Source organism: Crocodylus porosus, unplaced genomic scaffold (genome assembly GCF_001723895.1).
Source record: "Crocodylus porosus isolate Cpor-Errol unplaced genomic scaffold, CroPor_comp1, whole genome shotgun sequence".
NCBI classification, from domain to species: domain Eukaryota; kingdom Metazoa; phylum Chordata; order Crocodylia; family Crocodylidae; genus Crocodylus; species Crocodylus porosus.
The window spans coordinates 19,176,429-19,198,219 of NW_017728948.1; the positions used below are offsets into that span (position 1 = coordinate 19,176,429).

The 21,791-nt window shown below is 40.7% G+C and overlaps 1 long non-coding RNA gene across 1 annotated transcript in view; it reads left to right on the forward strand.

Annotated features, from left to right (window-relative positions):
• The window catches only part of LOC109322285, a 20,618-nt gene extending 1,211 nt beyond the window's left edge, over nt 1-19,407 (forward strand). The window contains exons 2-4 of the long non-coding RNA XR_002104345.1: nt 12,077-12,079; nt 14,735-14,742; nt 19,397-19,407. This is a non-coding gene — a long non-coding RNA (uncharacterized LOC109322285). The remainder of the gene's footprint in view (nt 1-12,076; nt 12,080-14,734; nt 14,743-19,396) is intronic.
• The last annotated feature ends 2,384 nt before the right edge of the window (nt 19,408-21,791 follow it).

Consider the following 21,791-nt stretch of genomic DNA (forward strand, 5'->3'; position numbering starts at 1 on the left):
TTTTGCACACCCTTAGTATATACATGCTAGTATGTTGGCTTTTTTTACAACACTATGGTATTACTAGCTCATATTCAGTTTGTGATCTAACATAACCTATAGATTACTCTGCAAAACTGATGCCTAGCCAGCCACTTGTGTAGTTGATTATCCCTGTCTAACTATAACATTTTAATTTTCTGTATTAGAATTGCAGCACATTTATTTCAAACAAACCATTTCTTCAATTTATCAAGTTCATTTTGAATTCTGATCCTATTCTTGAAATTTCATTAGCCATCTACCAGCATGCAGCCATCAGCAATTTTTATTAAAGTACTCCCCATTTCATTATCTAAGTCATTAATATATTTTTTTACTAGGATCAGGCTCATGACAGAGTTCTGCAGAACTACATTTGATATCTCCTTCCAGTGGGGGAGTGAGTTATTGATAACTAGTATCTCCTTAAAGTTGTTTTTTCTACATCATATTTCCCTAGTTTGCTTAAGAGGTGATCATATAGAACTATATAAAAATCCAGATATATCTAACTTACAGTGTTTCCCTTAGGCATATTAGCATGTCATATCAATATTTTAGATGAGTTTGACAGGAACTGTTCTTAACAATTCCATGTTAGCTGTTATTTATTGCCTTGTTATCTTCTGGTGCTTATACATTGTTTATTCAGCTATTTTTTCATGCACCTTTTTGGCAACTGAACTTGAGCAGGTTGGTCTATAAATCCCTGGATCCTCCTCCTTCCCTTTTCAATAAATGCTATATCTGCCCCCAGTTCAGTGCTTTGAAACATTTCCTGTCCTCCCCAAGTTCTAAAAGATAATTGTTAATAGCTCTGAGATTATTTCATCCAGTTTCCTAAATGGTCCAGAGCAGGGCTTTCAACCTCAGCTTGGGTCCTGGGCCAGATCCAAGTCACGGGATGTCTTTGCACAAAAAGGCAAACAAAGATATTCTTAAGACAGAAAAAATGTTTCGTACTAGTTTCATGTGGATAAAAGCAAAATAATAAATAGGAATTCAGGCCACTGAATACTAGAATGCCACGACTCTAGGAAGGGTCTCAGGGTCATAGTGGACAATGCAGATGTGCTATGGCAAAATAGTGATTATAATCCTTGCTAACAGGGGCAGATGCGGGGGGGGGGGGGGCAATGGTGCACTTGCACCCCACTTTGATTCCTGTTCCACCCAAAGTTTAAAACCAGCTGCCTGGCAGCAGCAACATTTCTAGTCAAGCTGCACTGAGGGCGTCAATTGACTTTGTGGCTCATTATAATCTAACAGATCTTGTCTAAACTCTTCATCCCACAGGTGCTAATGATGCTCTCTCCTTTTTAATGGTCTTCATGTTTTACTAAGCAAGAATCCTTTGTTCTGAAATTCTGCTTTCTGTTAGCTGCTCCTGGAAATGAAATGAAGCTCCTATTTCACAACCCTGCAGATTGTTTTTAACTCATTCCAATTAAATTGTATATACTTTTCTTCAATCTCAAACTGAATAATACAGCCCTAGGAGTCTAGTGTATTAATAACGCTTCTAGTTTAATTTTAAGTGGAGAAAATGTTGTTGTTTTATATGTGAAGATCTACCCCACCATCTGCATTGTAAATCCTTTTTCAAAAGTCTAGATAGTTTCATAATTTCATAGTTGTTAGGGGCTGGAAAAGAACTTACAGATCATCAGGTCCAGCCCCCCTGCACCTGGCAGGAAAGACTGCTGGGTTCAAACAATCCCAGCAAGATGGGCATCAAGACATTTTTTGAAGATTGCCAGGGTGGGTGACTGTACCACTTCTTAGGAGAGCCTTTTCCAAACCCTTGGCACTCAGTTTGTAAAAAAGTTTTCCCTTATGTCTAGCCTGAAGCGATCTTCAGTCAACTTGTGCACATTATTCCTTGTCCTCCCCTGGAGGGTTTTGGTGAATAGAAGCTCCCCCAAACCCTGATGTATGCCCCTGATATACTTATAGACTGCAACTAAGTCCCCCCTGAGTCCTCTCTTCTCCAGGCTGAACAATCCCAAGACCTTCAGCCTTTCCTCATGTCTTGGTTTCCAAGCCTATAATTATGCGTGTGACCCTGCTCTGGACTCTTTCAAGCTTCTCCACATCCTTCTTGATGTTTGGCGCCCAGAACTGGACGCAGTATTCCAATTAGGGTCTCACCAAGGCTGAGTAAAGCCGGAGGGATGACATCCTTTGTCTTGCTTGAGATGCCTTGGTGGATGCATGCCAGTGTTTGGTTAGCTCTGCCAGCTACAGCATTGCATGGGTGGCTCATGTTCATTTTGTTGTCAATCATGACACCCAGGACTCTTTCAGTTGTGGTTCTGGCAAGCATAGCACTGCTGAGCCTGTAAGTGTTTTGGGTTAGTTCTCCCCAGATGGAGCACTTTACATTTCTCTGTATTAAATGACATCAAGTTGAAGTCTGCCCACTCCACAAGCCTGTCTAGGTCGGCCCGTCTTGCCAGCCTATCTTCAAGTGCGACAATGCTCCCCCACAGCTTGGTGTCATCTGAGAACTTCACCAAATTGCTTGTAATACCTGAATCCAAATTGTTAATGAACATGTTGAAGAGCACTGGTCCAAGTACAGACCCCTGAGAGATGCTACTGGTTGCCCTCCACTATGATGACTTGGTTCCATCGATCAGTACCCTTTGGGTCCTACCACAGAGCCAGTTACCTAGCCACCAGACCATGAAGTAGTCAAGGCCACATTTTCCCAGTTTGACCATGAGGACATCATGGGAGACCATGTCAAAGGCCTTTCTGAAGTCCAAGTATGACATCAACCTCATTTGCTCTATCCAGGTGGTGAGTAGATCCACCCATCAAAAGAATACATCTTTGGTGATGTGTTTTATTGGTGTCTAAACAGGAGAGTAGTGATCAGGAAGCTGATTCTAACTACTTATATAGCCCATGGGACTACATTGGAATACTGTGTACAAGGGTGGATCCACGGGGGGTGTCTTGGCATCATCATACCCCTGTTTCTGACCAGACCACAGAAACAAAAGCCAGGGGATTTTTTTTAAGTCCTTGCAGCAGGTAAAAATTCTCCATTCTCTTCTTCTTCATACTCAGTCACATGTCCCCTCTCCTACTGCTGCCACTGTCCGGGGCAGACTCAGGGACCTAGTGGGCAGGATCTCTTGGAAGGCTGGTCTGAGGGGGGAAAGAATTCAGGTAAGCTGTTGCACTTTAAGGAGGTTCTATTAAGGGTACAGGAGCAAGCTATCTATCCTGATAAGATAGAAGAATGGGAAATGCAGTAGAAGACCAGCCTGGCTAGAAAGTGATCTCTTTAAGAACTAGACAGAAATACTGTAAGGTGGCTATACAATTGATTGGATCATCATATTCAGTAAATAGTGCTCAGTGGCACTATTTACAAGCAGAGTCTACTTGACAGGAGTTATAAAGTGGGGTACTTCAGGAGTCTCTCCTGGGTCTAGTACTGTTTAATATCTTCATTAACAATTTAGACGATGGGATGGAGTGCACACAACAAAACTGAGGCTGAAACCAAATTGGACGGAACTGGATAGACTGGAGAAATGGTCTGCAATCAATGAGATGAGATTCAACAAAGACAAGTGCAAAGTCCTGCACTTGGGATGAAACAACCTCATGCCCAAATACACTGCAGAATGACTGGCTTGGCTGCAGAATTGCAAAAAAGGACCTGGAGGTTACAGTGGACCATAAGCTGAATATGAGACAAAAGTATGCTTTTATTGCAAGACAAAAAGCCAACCACACCTTGGGTTGTATTAACAGGAATATCATTTGCAAATCAAGGGAAGTATTCAACACTGGTGTGGTTTCACTTGGAGTCTTGCATACAGTTTTGGGTCCCACACTTCAAGAAGGATATGGACAGTTTGGAAAGAGTCCAGCACTGGGCAAAATAAATTATTATATTCCTGGGAGGCAAGATTTAAGGGGAAAGGCTGAAAGAATTAGTATATTTAGCCTGGAGAAGGGAAGACTGAGGGTAGATTTGATAACAGTCTTTAAAGACCCAAAGGGTGATTACAGAAAGGATGAAGATGGGCTTTTCTCTGCAGCTGTAGAGGATGGGACTAGGACCCAAGGCCTCAAGCTACAGCAGAAATTTAGGATGGAGATTAGGAGGAACTTTCTGACTATGCGAGTGGTCAAGCATTGGAGCAGGCTATCTAAAAAAAGTCATGGAAACACCGTTCTTGGAAACTTTCAAGAGGAAGTTAGACAGACACTGGACTGGGATGATTTAGTCAGGAATGATCCCACCCTAAGCACAGGGCTAGACTAGCTGTTCTTGTGAGGTCCCTCTCATCCCTACTTTCCAATGATCCTATGATCACTTTCAGTTCTCAGCCCGCCCCCATCTCTCCAAGCAAACCGTTTGCATTTACATGGGGACTTTTCTTTGATATTGAGCTCAACCTGCATCTGCCTCTTTCTTAGATCTAAGAAAGGACACCTGATGCTCAGAAACTTGTCCTACCACTCTTGAAATTATCTAGTTTGTCCAATAAAAAATATAATAAAAAACCCTTGCCTCTCCTTCATGGCTGGAGAACATGTATTTAAATGATGGACAATTTCAGATTCTATGTACTGCACATCGATAAGACAATTAAGAGACCAGGAGTGGCGTCTGTCACTCCAAAAGCAACTGTCAAAACAAAATGACTCTGGAGTGATTTACATAAAGCACTTGCTTTGAGGGTAAGCGTGTGCAATTCATGTGAAACTCAGCCTCCTCAGAAGAAAAAATCAAATAGTTTGAGTCTGTTATATCCTGTACCAGGATTTCTGAGGTCTCCTTTTCAAAACAGCTGGTGCCCTTTGAAATGCTCTCCCTGGAATATAGTTCACTGAGAACTTTTAATGAGGGATGAATCTTAGAAAAAGCCCACACAAACACTTGGCCTTTTCCATGTCTTTTATCAACTGTGGATGTTTAAAACATTTTAAATTTGGGAATTGAGCATTGGCTGTTCTTCATTATTGTGACTCCAGAGCCAAGAAAAATATATATCCTGGAGCATGTTCCCACTTGAACATTTCTTTTTTGATACACATGGAGAGAAATCTTGTTTGTTTGTTTTTGGTTTTTTTTTCAAGCTCTCTAAAAGTGTATCAGCCTGCTTCACGGAAACCATGCTCTGTTTTAATCCAAAATGCAATAATTACTGAGATCCAGGAAGCAGAGGTAGAGGTTCACAGAGTAATTTTGCTGATGGCAGTGGAATAACTTGCTACTCCACATAAGTATGAGTATTGCAGTCTGGTCCTGCAAAAGGTCATGACAGGAAGCATGTAGACACATGGGCCATGTCCAGATGAGCAGGGGCGTGTGCTTGCAGCAGCACAAATCTGTGTGGCAGCGCATTTCCCTGAACATGCTTTTTGTTGCAGGACGCGTTGTCCTGCTGGGTGTAATAAGTTTAACCTGAACCTGTCCCATAGCATTGTCTGAAACCACTAATAAAATAAACCGCTTTTACCATTTGTTCTTTTAAAGTTGAAATAGTTATTGTATAAATATGTATACAGGGTATTTCTTTTGACATGTTTGAAATATATGGCCACTTTGGTATGCACGATAGAGTGGCTATAGCAGCTACATCCAGGCCAAGCCCAAACTGACCAAAGAGATGTTTTCACAACCAGACATGCCCATTTTTTCTGTATTTTCCTCCTCATATACTTCAGATTTCAGAACTTTTCTGCAGGAACGCTTGATCAATTTAGTGTTTTTATTTCTGGGGCCAGGCTTATTGTTCAATGTGGGAAAATTTAATATGACCTCAGAGAATGATTTACATGTGTTTTAAGAAATAGTCCTGGCTCTAAGCTGTTTGAGTCATCTTCTGTTTGCCTGACTTCTTTCACAATGTAATTGTCCAAGTCCTGATTCACCCAGTAACCTCCCAAGACAGAATCCGAAGCAACTTTTTAATGATTAAGTTTCTCAGATTTCTTGTTTTCTCCTTAAGAAGTTGCAAACTAAAGTAGTGGCTAGCTTTGCTATTTTCAGGTTGTTCCCAAGGGTGTGGGGCAAACCTCTTTGCAAAAAAAAAAAAAGTGCTTTCTCCTTAGATGTTTTAAATATTTCATCATTTTTTTCTTTCTATACTGGGTAATATCATAGTAATGTCATTACAAGTTTATATCAGAAACACCCCTGGCACAAAGTTAGTTTTGACTGTTTCATTAATAGCCTTTTGGACCTCCCAATAGATAAGTAATAATTGTTTAGAGAAGCTTTTATGGGTTCAAACTCAGACCTGTTCATCAATGTTCCAGTTCCTTAAATCTTATTTAGATCATAGAGATTTCAGCAGAATAGTTAGCAACTTTTACCAAAGCCATTTATGTTTGTCGTAGGCCCTTAGAATTTTCTATTACTTTTTTCATTCATTTGTTGTTGTGTTTGGTTTTAATCTCATAGCAACTAAGCATCATAGTCCAGGGAACCCCTGCGATAAGACTTTAGGAACTGAGCAACTTCTTCAAACTGCCCCCTCCAACAGTGCAAACCATTGTACAGGTTTGTGTGTACCCATCCTCTGTCTCTCTCAGCGTTGTGACCCCCCTCCCTCCCCTTCCTCCTTCCCCGGGGTTAGTTGACTAATGCTGTATTTTCTGTAACCTAATTGCACTACCCTCCTCACCCCCACCTCTTTTATGTTAGTCCCTCCCTCGGGCACTCTGTATTTCCCTTATGGCTTTTGTCATTTTTTAGTTCATGACTCTTAATGTTTACTAATAAAATTCAATCTGTTCCCTGTCTCACAAAGCTTACAGGCTAAATAAGATAAGGGACAGGAGATGAATACAGATGGATGTATGGGTGAATAATGGCAGAGATGGGTGAATATAGGGGAGGAATGAGACAACAGGGATCAGCATGACAGGCAGTAATATCAATGCACTAGGGGCCTAATAATCATTTTTTAATACATGTCATGGTGAAGGAGAATTTGACGGAGGGGTTTGAAGGTAGGTAAAGGCAGATAAAGAAGTAGCTTTATGAATGATCATGCAAAGTCTTTTCAGGTCTGAAAGGCAGCACAGGGAAAATATGAAAGCACTTGTTCAAAAACAAATGGAAAAGGGAAGCTGGTATGATGTATAAATCAGAGGTGGGTGCCAACATCTTTAAAGTGAATGAAAGCTAAGAGTATTGTGATAAAATCACAATGGGCCTAGAAAATGAAAAGAAGCAGTTTGTGTTTGATGCTATAGAAATGAAGGAGCCAATAGAAGGGTGCAAAAAGATTGATGGCCAAAGTGATGGGCCAGGAAGATCAGTTTTGCAGTGGTATGCTGCACAGGTACGAACAGGGGAAGACTGAATTTGTCATAGCCAGAGAAATGGATGTCACAGTAATGGAGATACAAAATTAAAAGAATGGATGAATGACTTTGTCACGTGGAAGGCTCAGACTATATTTTAGATGTAATACAGAAAAAAATATATATGTAAAATTTAGAGTCTGGATTCAAGGACAGAGAGACAGCGGGAGGTCAGGTTAGGGGTTTGTGTGACAAGTGTGCTGCTAAGAAAAGAGATAACTTAATATTTTGTTTTAGGGATGCAGCTTTAATTTTGATATCTGCAGTAGTCTCTTTGGTTCCAATACACCTAAGAAAGCCCTGAAAAATATTGAGTTATTATCTACCACAGCTAGAAGCTTAAGGGTATAATACCACAATATAATATTTTACCTAAAGGAATATTAATCTCTATTTGCTTCAATTCTATCAAATATCTAAACCAAGTAAAAAGAACGTACTTTTCCCCATCCTTTAGAAATGGGTCAACAGATTTTTTATATATGTATAAAAAAGCCTGTCTACTTTCATCCAAAAGCAAAATTTTACAAGCATGATGTAAACCTCTGAATCAGAATTCTTCTACTGAAAATACTAATGCAGTTATTCTGCTTTTAATTAAAGCATTATGTGATAATGAGAAGCTATTTGCCATATGTTAAACTAGCTCAAATATTTAATAAAGGGTGATTAGACCATTATTTCAACAGTCATGAATGTAAAATATTTGGCAATTTTTGTTATTATTTCATTTACTGAAACATGTTGCCATCATTGGATGACAGTAACAGAATTACAACTGCATTTTATATTTTAAATTTGCAGGAGAATTTTGGCTAATCTAATTTTGTTTAATGAAGCTTCAAAATATATTTCAGCAACAAGGTCAGTTAGGAGATTTGTTGTGGTTTCAGCAAAATGATCTACATAATCTACTGTATTTTTAATTACCATCAGATGTGTAGTACACTGAAGCAAATAGTATTGTTTTATTTTGATGTTGGTATACATAGTATCAGTAGTATGTCTAGATAGCTAAATGGAGTCATTTATTGTGTTGTTGCCATGTGAATAACCAAACTGATGTTATAGACCTATAGATATTATCTAAAGCACTTTAGATCACATTCACAACCTTAACTCTGACCTTTTTATGGTTTTTTCTAATTCTATACTCATACTTTAAGACACCATTAAATAATGACTGCATTTTATTACCACATTCATCTTACTATCACATTCATCTTTTTTCAACTTGTTGACTATTCTCCATTTCCTATGTGCCAGCCTTAGCTATGAACAGGGGAAGACTGAATTTGTCATAGCCAGAGAAATGGATGTCACAGTAACCGAAATATGAAATTAAATGTAGAAGGTTAAGATAGACCACCATTTTCACTCCATAACATAGTATACTTATAAAAATTATATTAAGTCATATGCATATGACATGTATTTTGTGATGATTTGTATCTGGGGAAAGCAAACAAATTAAGATTTAACACATACAGAAAATATTCGGTTACCTCAGAATCATCAGTGTTCAGCTTGAGAAGACCTCCAATAAGTCTAGTACACAGGAGCAACCAGATATCACATGTGCAGAAAGATACTGTCCTGCACCCGGGTGCAGTCAGCCGTCCCCTATGCCCCAGCCATTTCCAGTCTTGGCACAACAGAAAGGAAACTGTTGGTGCTCATTTGTCTATGTCAATGGTTTCCAGCCTGTGGTCTGCAGATCCTTGGGGGTCTGCAGACTATGTCTGAGGGTCTGAAAATAATAACTACAATCAATTAAAGTATGTGAATACCCACACTAACAATTCAAGGGGATCCACATTTCCACTCAAAATTTCCAAAGGGCTCCCACATCTCCATTCAAAATTGTTTAGGGGTTTGCAAATGAAAAAAACTTTAAAACCACTGGTCTATGTTAATAGTATTATGCCCCTTTGGGAGTAATGAGATTGGGAAGCAAGTTGAGTCTTCTGACAAAGGCAATATTTCAGGCTCCTGAAAGCTTTATGAGGCATATCCTAGAAGCCAGAGCACAGCAGTGGCATGAAGAAACTTTTCCATCCAGGAACTGATACTGAAATGCTCTGTGACCTTGAGTAAGCCACATGACCTTCCTGTCTAAATTTCCCTTGTGTTAAAATAGCCGTCATCACATAGGTAAGAGTTCTGAAAAATGTAAAAAAGCACAAAGTAAACTACCGTTTTCTCCAGAGATCCTCCTAAAAATTTTACATCGGGGACTAGTTCAATGAGTGGTACACATCTCAGGAGTTACAACTCAGAGTTAATTGGAAGAAATACATGCTGCCCTATGGTTGTTCAGTTTTTACAAATATATTTGATGAATAACATTCACGTTGAATTTGCTGTCTCATAGGCACTTTGAGGAACTTGCATTTCTTTTGTCCAAAGATCTTAAAGATGTTAGAATAAGGAAGTTTGGTTTAGCTCCTGGGCCTTCATTTTTAACTCTAAAATAGGTGTGCACTAAGTTGAATGTCACTGTCAGGTCCATGGATTTGGAGGTCAGAACTGGGGCACAATAGTTATGTCCAGCAGTTTCCCTCCTAATTACAACTTTTTTAAGTAAGCAGGGCTTCAGGCCACACTTTTACAGTGTGGATTAACTGCACCTCTTCATCCTGCTAACAGCAGCACCTGCAAGAAGCCTGGTTTGAAACATATGTATATCACTTCAGTTACCAAAGGTCACCTAACTGTTATGGCAGCCCATCATTCAGGACATGGGAACTGCTAATGGAGGCGGATTGGCATAACAATCTTCATAGTTTAGCTTGTGGGAGTCTATGCACATATAAAAAGTTATAATCCCATCAAATTGCTACCAAAGCAGTGATTTTCAGCCATTTATCTGACACAGATGTTTTTCCTTCCTGGGCTGTCCAAAACAATTTGGCCGCTTATGTATTTTCATAATTTGGACCAATATGTTATTTTACTCCCTCCCTTGATTTGACCCACATTTCAAGATATTTTCAAATGACTAATATCCAAAGGATAAACTGGAAAATATCCTTTGTTAAAGAATCCTGTACAGTTGGGGAATTATAAACAATATTCCCTTCTGGCTTCTCAGTTCTCTATAGCAGGGGTCAGCAACCTATAACCTATAGGCTGAATCTGGTCTGCAAGGTGATCGGGTCCAGACCACAGCAGCACAGGTGATCAATGGCACTCAGCTTGGCTCAGCGCATCCCCCTTCTTCACCTAGCTCTGCACCACAGGCCCCCCTGATGCTTTCTCTCATAATTTTCCCCTGGCAGGCACTGCTTACTATTGCCACCATTGCCATAGGGGATGGGAATGGTGTGTGTGGCAGAGGGGACAGCAGGTGGCTTGGGAAGAGGGGAATGGTGGCCTTAGGCAATGGTTGGGTCACACGTCCCTACTGCAACGCGGAGTGCTTCCAGTATAGCGTGCAGCTACAGTGACGTAGCAGCGAAATCTAACCATGTGCCATGCACATGGCACAGTAACTGCCCATACTGTACTGTGCTTTAGTACGTCCTTTTGGAAGAAGGTACTTCCAAAAGGACGTACTAAAGCACAGTGCCATAGCAATGTGTAAACACACCTTATATGTATGAAAGACGGGTACACTGCAACACAGTTCTGCCACACACCCTTTCAACCCTTGCTGTCCCCTCTGTTCAAAAAATGCCGATGCCAGCATCACAATGTCACTCCCTTATTAGCAAAAAGAGGATGCTAATCTCAGCAGAGACATAAAGAGCTGAATGGAGAGCCACAAAGCGATCCTCTCACTGGAACTGACTAAAAACCAGGGTTTCCAGTTTGCAGACAGTTCTGTACGTTTGAAATGTAGTTTTCAGTCAGATTTCATTAAAACCATTTTTTTTAATTTCCAGGAGCCATTAATAATTTTGAAAGAACTTTGTTTCAGAAATAGTGGCACATGGTACTTCTGGCACAAGATCTGCTCCCCAGACTCAGCGCTGCTTTCTTGTCCATTTCCCTGTTGCTGTTTGTCTCTGCTCCTAGCAGGGGAGAAACTGACACAAATACAAGTTTCATTGGGCGGCTGCAGCTTTCCCCAACCTCTAATTAGAAGCTATGCAAATATATCAAGTTGAAACTATATCCTGTTATTTATAATGTAAGCATCCAGGTATACATTAGCTATCCATACTGAATTACAATAGAGACACAGACACTAAGAAAAATTATTTAAAAAAATTAAGTAGCTGACAACTTGAACTGAGAGTATATAGATTACCATTCTTTTTCTGGCAAGCTGTTTCTTATCCAAAATAAAAGCCAAACACATCTGGAAGACATAATAGCTGTGTCCTATAGAGACTGCACCAAGTAATTTGCTGCCAATTCTGCTATAAACAGACACAAATAGTCCATACGTTGGTTTCCCAGCTGTCACTGTGTCAGTTTTCAATTATCTTTCTGCTAAGGAATAAAAAGGAAATCTTTTGTGTAAGGGCTGTGCCAAATTAGCATTGCTACATTCTTGTGAATTTTGCCAAGCAAACTCTTTGGCACCCCACTCACCTGCATGAATTGAATAATATTTATTAACTAGCTTCTAACTTCTGATAGGCAAGAAATGGGACACATTCTGTTAAAGTGATCATATCAGGGATTTTGTGATTTAAACAGGATAGCTCAGCCAGTCTTTTTTAAAGCATTCAATGCATTTTTTAATATTGGTTCTTAGAGTGTTATTGTAATTCAGTTGGTCTTACCATTGAAAATATAGGCGTAAAAATAGTACTCATATTTGAAAGTATAGCTGCAAAAGACTGCACATTTCCTCATGTTCCAGTTTATAATAAACTGGAACATGAGGAAATGTTGTTTCAGAGGAACAAACAACTTTTCAAGGAAAAAGGTCAAGTCCAAGTAATGAGTGTGAAAACAGCTCTGCTCAAATTTGCCGAATTGTTGATAGGCTTTAGAGAAATAAATAAAAACCTGTCCCAGTGAGAGACAGTCACTGATTGTTCTGAACATAATAAATGACTGGCAAAATCAGAAGTCCTGGAAAAATGTCCTTGCCACATGAAGAAGAAAATCAAGAGGGAAGCCGTTAATACCTGAACAGCATACAGCATGAGAATAGCACCATCTCCTAGTATATTGTTACCTTTTTCTTCTCCCTCCATTGTGTTCTAAACCCACCTGTCTCATCTTGTCTCTAGCTTGCAATGTCTCTGGAGTCCCCATGCACAATCACATCTTTATTCAGCAAGCACTTCAGACAAAACCACATTGCTGTTTTATCCTTATCCCTTTCTTCCTCCTTTACAGTTCCGCAGAGAGCAAAGCTGCTACATAGTACTGAAGAGAGAAAATAGGTGAAAAAAGAAGAATGGAAAAGACCTTCCATTAATAGATCTTTATTTATAGGCTGTTTTCTTTACCCAGAATCCACATGATTGCTTTGGTGTTCAGCTCATTACAAGAAGAGATGGTAAGTTTCCACTCAAAGTAAAGCACTATGTGTGGTAATGCCATGTTCATTATAGCGAATATCCCATATGTATTTTCAAATAAAGAAAACTTGATTTGGCTCTAACCATTGCTTTCCTAGTCCATTATGGTAAATCTCAACTTTCTCTTATAAATATATTCCTGTTCAGATATCCAGACTGTGGCTTTGGATGAAAAATGTAAGGTTCTGTTTGTTTTCTTGTCTAAATTCTCATTTGAAAGTCTACAGCTTATATAATATTGAGCCCACTGAGCGAACAGCATTTTCTTCAGCTGCAGCTTTCATTGATCACTTAGTGCTACAAAATTATTATAAACAACTGTAATCCAGAACATTTCTTACTCATCAGTTTCTGCAAAAGCATCTCTCTTATCTTTCACAATCTTGTCCCAAGGCAAAATTATTCTTACCATACAGTACATTTCCTTACTAAAAACCTTACTTATAGCTATAATCCTTTTATAAATGAGATACCAAATTGAAAGATGTTTTCGTTTAAGAATGTGATTAAACAGCGATCTTATTTATGCAAAATCTCTGTAAAACAACAGATGGAGAATTAGTAAGTGTCTGCACTATGAAATGATGGAAAACTATTGTGAGTCATGAAGAGCAATCCATTTCTTCTTTGGAAATTTACTGCTATTGGAAGTGATATTGTCTGAAATAAATTAACTGTAGTAGAAAGAATGGGAATTGTTTAGCTTCATTGCATCAGAACAGAGGGGAGAGGCTCTAATACCCAATGTGCCTGAGAAAAGAAAGATCATAGTAAGTGACGCTGGTTCATATGGGTGGCAGGTGTGCATGAGTCAGCATGCCGTGCTTTAGTAACAAAAGTTACAGAGGAAGTTTCACAATATTGAATTGTAGGTGCACGGGACAGCACCCCACCAAACTGAAGAGTATCTTGGGTCAACTAAAGAACTCCAACCCCATCCAACAACAGACCTAAAGGAATTGTCAGGAGATAAAAGAAGCATGGAAAGGAAGTCTGGGTGTCCCAGACAGTGACATACCCTTTTGCCAAGGAAGTCATGGGCAGATGGATCCAAAAATTTAAGGGCAGCCCAGATGGGCCCTGGTCTCAGTAGTGTAGCTGGTGGCGGGTGTTGGTAGGGGGGAGCATGGTACAGCAGGACACCAGCTCTGGGCACCATCTTAGAGTGGATGCCAGAATCACCCCCACCAGCCTGGAAATCTTTGCCCTGGCAGAAATAGCCATAGGAGCAGGCAGACACAACCCCTTAGCCAGTAATGTATCTGGGGGGAGGGGAGGTAAAGCAGAATGGCACCCCCCCAGAGGAGTCTTTGCCAAGGCAGGTGCAGCCCTCAGCCAATAGCATATCTGGGTAGGGAGGGGGAGTGAACAGGACACCAAGGATGGCTCCTAGGGAACCTGTGCCATAGGTAGTCTGCAGTGAGTGTGTCTCCCAGCAGCAGCCACAGCAGTAGCATCTGTCACTTGAGTGCAGATGGCAGGGACAGGTAAGACTGTGTTCCTCCACTGCTCCCCTCCCTCTCTTGTGGTCTGAATAACCCCCTGTCCCACCTAGAGTTTTCTGTGCCTCTGCCTGATCCCCAGGTACAAGCAAGGACTACATTGCAATCACAGAATTTTTCGGATTTTTCAATCCCGGATCCTTGATAAAAGGATGTGTCTGTTGAATACTTTGATAGTATTTTCCCCTCTTAACCTAGAGACAGTCCAGTACAGCACCAACCTGATCACCTTTTTTTTTTTACTTAAAAGAAAAGATGCTGAGTTGCTCATACTGCAGCTCTTTAGGACAACTCAAACCAGGGATTTTTGGATGGCAATTTTGGATCTCCACCCAAATCATTTACTGGATCTACATCTTTTCTTATACATTCCACAAGCAGGAACTGTCTCTGTTTCGGTCTGACACAACTGGAACAGTCTCAGCCAGAACCTCTAAACACTACTGGAAAGTAAATAATAATGCTTATTCATCCCTAATAACTGTGTTGGTACACAAATATTCATGGCATTATGGACAAAACTGAACATAAGTAGTAAAGCCAAGAATCCAGTTTGTGCCTGTCAGTCCAATAAAGATGCAAATCCAGAAATAGTTTGAACATTTGGGTACTTATGAATGTCAGACATGTAAATGTGCTCATCTGCCTGAGGGCTTGCAAAAAAATTATGAAACACAACACATAGGTGGTCATTGTCAAAAATGAAGTAAGTAAAGGGAGGGTGACTTAGACTTCGAAAGAAAAGCAGGAAGTAAAAACCTGAGTTCAATCAATGGAAAAGAACACTCTGTTTTCAAATGCTGTGAAAGTATAACAGAAGGCAGAAACAAACAGTAATAAATAAGGTCTGTCTGTAATGGTCCTTCATGGTTTCACTTTAATAGCTTGACTTCCAGCTGGCAAAACATCTATTGCTCCAGATGTGCAGCTGGACATGTGCTGAAAAATGTTATTTATTTATTCATTTTCATGGTGTCCTTGATTGCCCAGTTAAGCCACTGAGAGTTGTACTGACTTGGTAGTTAAGGGCTAGGTCACACACATTTTCAGAATGCAGCAGTCTACCACTAAGTAGCAGTCTAGTTTTAGAGTGATGATGCAACTAATGAAATTAGGCCAAATCCATCCCAGGTGTAACTTCACTGATGTCAGCTGGCTTCTTCAGAATGATCAGATTGTTCCAATACGTGTAGTTAAGATTTAGACAGAAGATTCTTGTAAGGGACTCAAGTGGGTTTAGTATGTCTCTTCTAATGAGAGTGGCACAATATATTGAACATGGCTTTTCCTTGAAATGATGATTTTTTTATGAATCTACTTACGTTTAGATCATGGCTATTATATTCTATTTATTCTTTTCTTTTTTTTAAATATTACTCGAAAGTCCCATAAATTAGGTCTGGATGCTCCTTTATCTAACCACTATCTGTTAACTATCCCCGCAAAGGGAGAAAACCTTTATTTATCATTTGTATTCTAAACTGTTTCAGACAAGCTCAAACCTAGAGTGTATGTGGGCCCAAACCAAGATTTCACTGTAGAAAACACAAAGTAAAAGACAATCTGTGCCTTAAAGACCTTACAGTCTGCTTCCACTGAAGACCTAATAATGTATACACAGGTAGTGTGTGACTTTAATATAAAGGTTTATATTATAGGACTATCCCATTAAAGTCACCAAGGCTAGGGACAGACATTAGGGGTGTCCAAAGTGGGTCCTATTTGATTCAGATTCAGATTCAGCCCATATCAGGGATAGTGATTTGATTTGTTGATTTGGATCACTGTCCCTGATTCAATTCAGCCAAATCCGAATCTGAAGCTTCAATGGTCATTTAGAGAATTGGAGATTCGGACACAGACACAGATTTAAATGTTTTTTCTACATACCTTGAGGTGCCAGTGAGGCTTGTGAACACTGAGATGCTGGGGCGCATGGAGTGTCCCACAGGAGTGGGGGGGGTCCCCCACCATGTACTCAGCAGTGAACCCAGAAGTGGACTGGAAGTACTTCTGGTCCACTTCTGGGTCTGCCAGGGAGCACTCAGGGGGCCCTCCATACCCCCCCAGCTTGGTGATCAACCATGGGGGGACCCTGGGTGCCCCCTGAGACCCAGGAGGCACCAGTCACTGAGCTGGGAGAGCACGGGGGGCCCCTGAGCACAGTCCCTAGGGGGGACTTCTGATCCACTTCGGGGTCTGCTGCTGAGCACACTGGGGGGTCCCCAGGCTTCTGTAGGATGCTCCATCTGCCCTAGTATCACAGTGCCTGCTACCTAGAAGTATGTAGAAAAAACATTTAAAGCTATGACTATGTCTGAATCTCCAAATCTTTCTGAATCTCTCTGAGTCCATTTGAAGGATTCTAATTCAATTCAGAGAAATCAAAGGGTCTCCTGATTCAATTCAGATTTGTAGATTCGGCCACCAAAACTCTGCTGAATCGAATAGGAACCGAAGCTTTGCACAGCCGTAACAGACATTACACATAAATTGGTTTCAGTGATCAGAAACTGATTTAAACCTGTAACAGAACAGGTGTTCTGTGCACATAAGCCAGTTTGAGAATGACTGAAACCAGTTTGAGATAAACCTGGTTGAATGTAGTATCAGACTTAACTGATTTGGCTCAAACCGGTTTATGCAATATCTGCAATGTCTCTCCCACACCCTTTGCTGGTTTAAGATAAATTAGACAACCCCAGCATCCCAGCATGCTCTCTGGGCTCGGCAGGGCTGTCTGCTCCATGGCAGGGCTGGCCCCTCCCTTCTGCTCCGTGGCTGGAGCTCCAGAGACTTGAAGGCTCTTCCCCCCTCCCCTCCCCACTCCCTGCTAAGCAGAAATTCCCCCCTCTCCTCTGCCTTGCTGAGGAGGGGTCTGTGTATTAGCTAGCAGGCCACTTGCTAGCTATGGTTGTGCTGAATCAACTGGTAGAATCAACAATTAGCTGTTAATGTTCCTCTGACGTTTTCTTAACTGAGAGATAAACACTGTTATTCCCTGCTGGGCTAATCAGAGTGTCCTGCTGAGCTTGTCCATGCCTCCCTCACTTCATTCTGCCGAAGGAAGGGAGGGCTACTCTAGTGCCCCAGCTTCCAGCCTGAGCCACTGCAGGCATGTGCCTGCATTTCTGGCATATCTGTATGGTTACAAAACTGATTTAGCCTGGCCAGGTTAGACTAACCTGCAAAGATTGAATCAGCTTAGACTCAGGCTTTTTGGATGTCTGTCCTTAGTTTAGGACTACTAAGGTCTCAATCCTATCTCACATTACACACCTACATGGCACATATGCAGCCAGGTAACTGCAGTTTTTGGCACTTATGCAGTCTCAGATTTCCATTTTGCCTATAGGAAAATACAGTTACCCTGAGCACACACCTGCCAGATGCAAAATGGATGTGCAGCAGGAAGACAGCAGGCATCCCATGTTTGAGCCCAAGAGTCTAGTGCTTAGAGTGTTTTCCCAGGGAGCAGGAGACCCAGTTTGTAAACCCTACTCCTTCAGAGCAGCCTTGAACCTGCATCTCCTGTTTCCCAGTAAAGGCTCTAATCATTAGGAAACAGCCAAAAACTCCAGTTACATGAGTCACTGCCACTTAGTTGAGTAAAATGAAATAACATTTACCCATTGGGTTATAGGGCTCTTCAGGATTGAGGCCTTAAAAGACAAGAGAAATAAATGCAGGGAAATACAGTTTACAAATGACGAACTGAAGCAGGGGATGTTGTCCAAAGTCATAGAGGAAGTCTGTGGCAGCTCACCAGATTCCCAGTCTAGTGCTTGAACTACACAATCATTCTTCCAGTTTTCATTCCTTTTAAAGAACAAGTATAATAAGGGATAAAATTAATGGCTATATGTGGTCTACTTGGAAATCATCCAACAAAAAGTACAATATACAAAATACACCCCTATGTTTTATTGTCCTGGAAAAGAGTATTTGGGGGACTAGATCTGTCTAAGTGTGACCTGTTAAATTATCTTTTGTTAGTGGGTTGTGGCAACAGTTCTACTGCTGTCCTGTTATTCATTAGTAACCATAGCAATGTAAAACCTGCCAAGTTTATGCTCTTTGTTTTCAAAGGGTTGAAAGATGATGCAGTAGATGTGATTACACCTCCTGACTTCATTCTGAACTCACTCATTGGCAGTCTTAATGAAGGGGGAAAGGAAAAGCTTTCTCAATTGTCAAGCTAAGTCATTAGAAAGCAAATTCCGTAGCTGGGCTCTTGGTGTATTTTCAAGAAGCTTGATATCTAGAAGCAGTGCCTGGTGAGAAGTCACATGCTCTTTTCCAGTAGTTACTTTTCTGATAGAAAACATTTTTCATAATAGGTAAAGAAGCTGTGTTGTCTTATACAAAGTTTCTTTTTTAAAAGGACTTTTTAGCATAAAATACTACCTAAAGGACAGAAATGGTCAGCCCTAGCTTCCAAATGAATCAAGAAATACATGTTTAGCTCCTTCTTGTTTTAATTGTGAAGCATTTCTTATTATGGAGAGCTAATTACCTCAGAAAACACCATTTTACAATAATGGGTTTAGAGCCCTTTCTGCATTTTCAGTTTTGCTCAAGACTGAGTGGGTGGTGAAAGTTAATGGGTAAATACCCCAAGCTGTTATTTTACAGACTTGTGAAATGCTCCTTTGAAAGTAGGTGCATATTCTGCAAAAGTGCTTATTTGGAAGCTGTCTAAATGCTGCCTGATTTCCACCAACAGAACTTTTCAAAGCAAAGATAAACCTAATGAATGCACAGAGAATGAGTCCTTCAGCCCTGAAAAAATGCTAGCAACCAGTCTAGCGTAGAGAAATTATAGATGGGTCTGGGAATCCTGGTCTTTTGGTGAGGCTGATAATAATTAAAAAATAAAGCAAGCAGGCAATAAATATACCAAGTGCTGCCGTGCAGTGGGTGATGAAGGGAAGCATCAGTCTTGGAACAGAGACACTTAATGTAAATGCCAGGCCTGTGTGTTATAAATGGTGTTGCTCTGCAACATTTTTCAGCCAAACCATCCTGTATTTGTTCAAGTCTGCATGAAGGCTTTGCTAATCCCTAATTGCACAATGTTCCCATTTTATTATAAACTGTAAGCTTCTTTCCAGAATCCTTTTAAAGGTGCTCTGAATTTGATGCAGTTAGTCTAAGATGGTGCTGCTCACCCTTTCCGTCCCGTGAGCCAGATGAGTGGTGCAGGGCTGATCTACAAGCTAGAGTAGACCTCTTGCCACTCTGCATGCGGGACTGGGCTCCAGGGCCACACCACTTCTGCCTGGCCATGCATGCTGTGGTTGGACTGTATGGCCATGCACTGCCTCTACCCAGTCCTGCCTGCTGGGATCAAGCTTTGGGGCCCCGTGCTGCCTCCACCAGGCTCCATGCACGGAGAGTAGGCTCTGGGGCCCCGCATCACCCCAACCCAGTTTCTGGGCCACCCCGTGTGCCCAATCTAGTGTGTGTGGACACATCCTGCAGGGCTCCTTACAAACCAATAGGGAACCCCACAGGCTGGATTACACAGTTCCAGGGACTGGATCTGACATATGGGTCAGGAGTTGAGTACCCTGGTCTAAGAGATAGCACTAGAGTATTATGGTAGACTGCAAATTTATTTGTGACAAGAGTAATTTTACTCCCTAAATAGGAAGTGAAATTACAAAAAGAACTTCTGTTTTAATTGCCAGTCGCACAAATAGATTGCAAGGCATTCATTTATCACTGAACCCCTCGGGCCCAATTTCATGAAAGAAACAACAAGTCCTTGGGCACTGAACCAAAGCCCACAGAAGTCAGTGGAAAGTGACTGCAAAGTGTCTGAAATGGATAACTTATAACTGGGTTAAAACTGTAAAAGTAAATTCAGACCCAGGTTGTTCCAAAATTAGTGTTTGTTTGGGTCAGGGCATGCTGATTCAGCCTGTCTCTAGGGCACATGTAGGAACTTTGTATTAAGTGGTGGTGTTTAATGTCTATGTGGTGATTTTTGTCATTCAGAGTGGCATAAAAATATTAGACTAGTGTGTGTGTCAGTCAGCATAAACTGGCACAGCCTAACCAAGAACTGGCTGAGATCCAGGGCATGAGGAAATAGGCATTTGTGCCCACTTAAAAAGGGGAGGAGGACCTGCTACACTTGAGTATGCTGCAGCTTTTATACTATGACTGTTACGTGTGCATAAGCCTGCAGAGATATAGCCTGTATGCAGCCTCTATGTAGTGTAGTAGTTAAGGTACTAGGAAAAGGTGGGCAGAGGCAGGTTTGATTCTCTGTCTACCCAAAATTTTAAACGAACTGCTTGGCAGTAGCAGCAACATTTCTACTCAGGAAGCAGTGAGGGAGTCACTTGACTTCATGGCTCATTACAATCTACCTCATTCCTTCTAAACTTCTCATTCCACAGGTGTTAACAACACTCTGCCCTTTTTTCATGGTCTTAATGTTACTCCAAATTAAGCTATTCTTTCATCTCTAATTTTGCTGCCTGTTAGCTGCTCCTGATAATTCAGTTTCTATTTCACAACCCTGCAGAATGTTTTTAACTCTAGCTAAAAGCATTAAGTGAGGTGAACATTAACTCAGATGTAGAAATAACTTTCAGTGAAACATTGAGTTCACTGTCAAGATAAGCAGGCTAGATTTTCTTTTATGATCTGAGAAAGATGCATGGTTAATTGTATGACTACAGAAGGAGAGAAACAACATCTTTTGGGTATTTTCCCTACTTTGTTGTGTTTTTAATACATAATTGGTGCACTTAGAGACCAAATTTCTAAACCTAGTGCTTTAAGAATTGACACAACACTCAGCTGATGAATAGCAGAAAGGCTTGCTTTAATAACTACCAACAAACTATAAAACTAAATGACAGAAAACAGTCCCAGTATTATCTTTGCTGCAAAGATATCTTTACCCAATGCAGGCAGGAAGCAGTTCTTGTACAGCTTTACAAAGCGTGGGTCCTTCTCTCATGGCTGGGTGGTGCAGGATGGCTTCTTGATCTTCCCTGGACTGCACACACCTTGCTGGCAGTTCTGTCTTGCTATTTATAGTGTTTTAATTGTATAGCTTCAAAGCATTCCTTCTTTGTAGCTAGTTAATCAAAATCCGAACAAAGCAAGCAAGGCCAAAATTAGCATATTACAATTGTATCCTTTTTGTGTGTTTGTGAAGTTTGCAAGCTTTTGATCAGTTTGGAGACAAATGGGATAGGTATTGATTGAATGACATACCTTCAGGAAGTTGATCACAGAATACTGTTTCAATAGCTATTTTAACAAAGGAGCCTAATAAATAGCTGTATCAAATGGCTTGTGGAGATAGCAAAGATCAGAGCCCCTTTGATATAATAGGTGGGAGTTTCAGAAAAAGACAGTGGTCTAGCATAATATAGATTTTGAAACTGACTGCCTATTTTGAGAAATATGC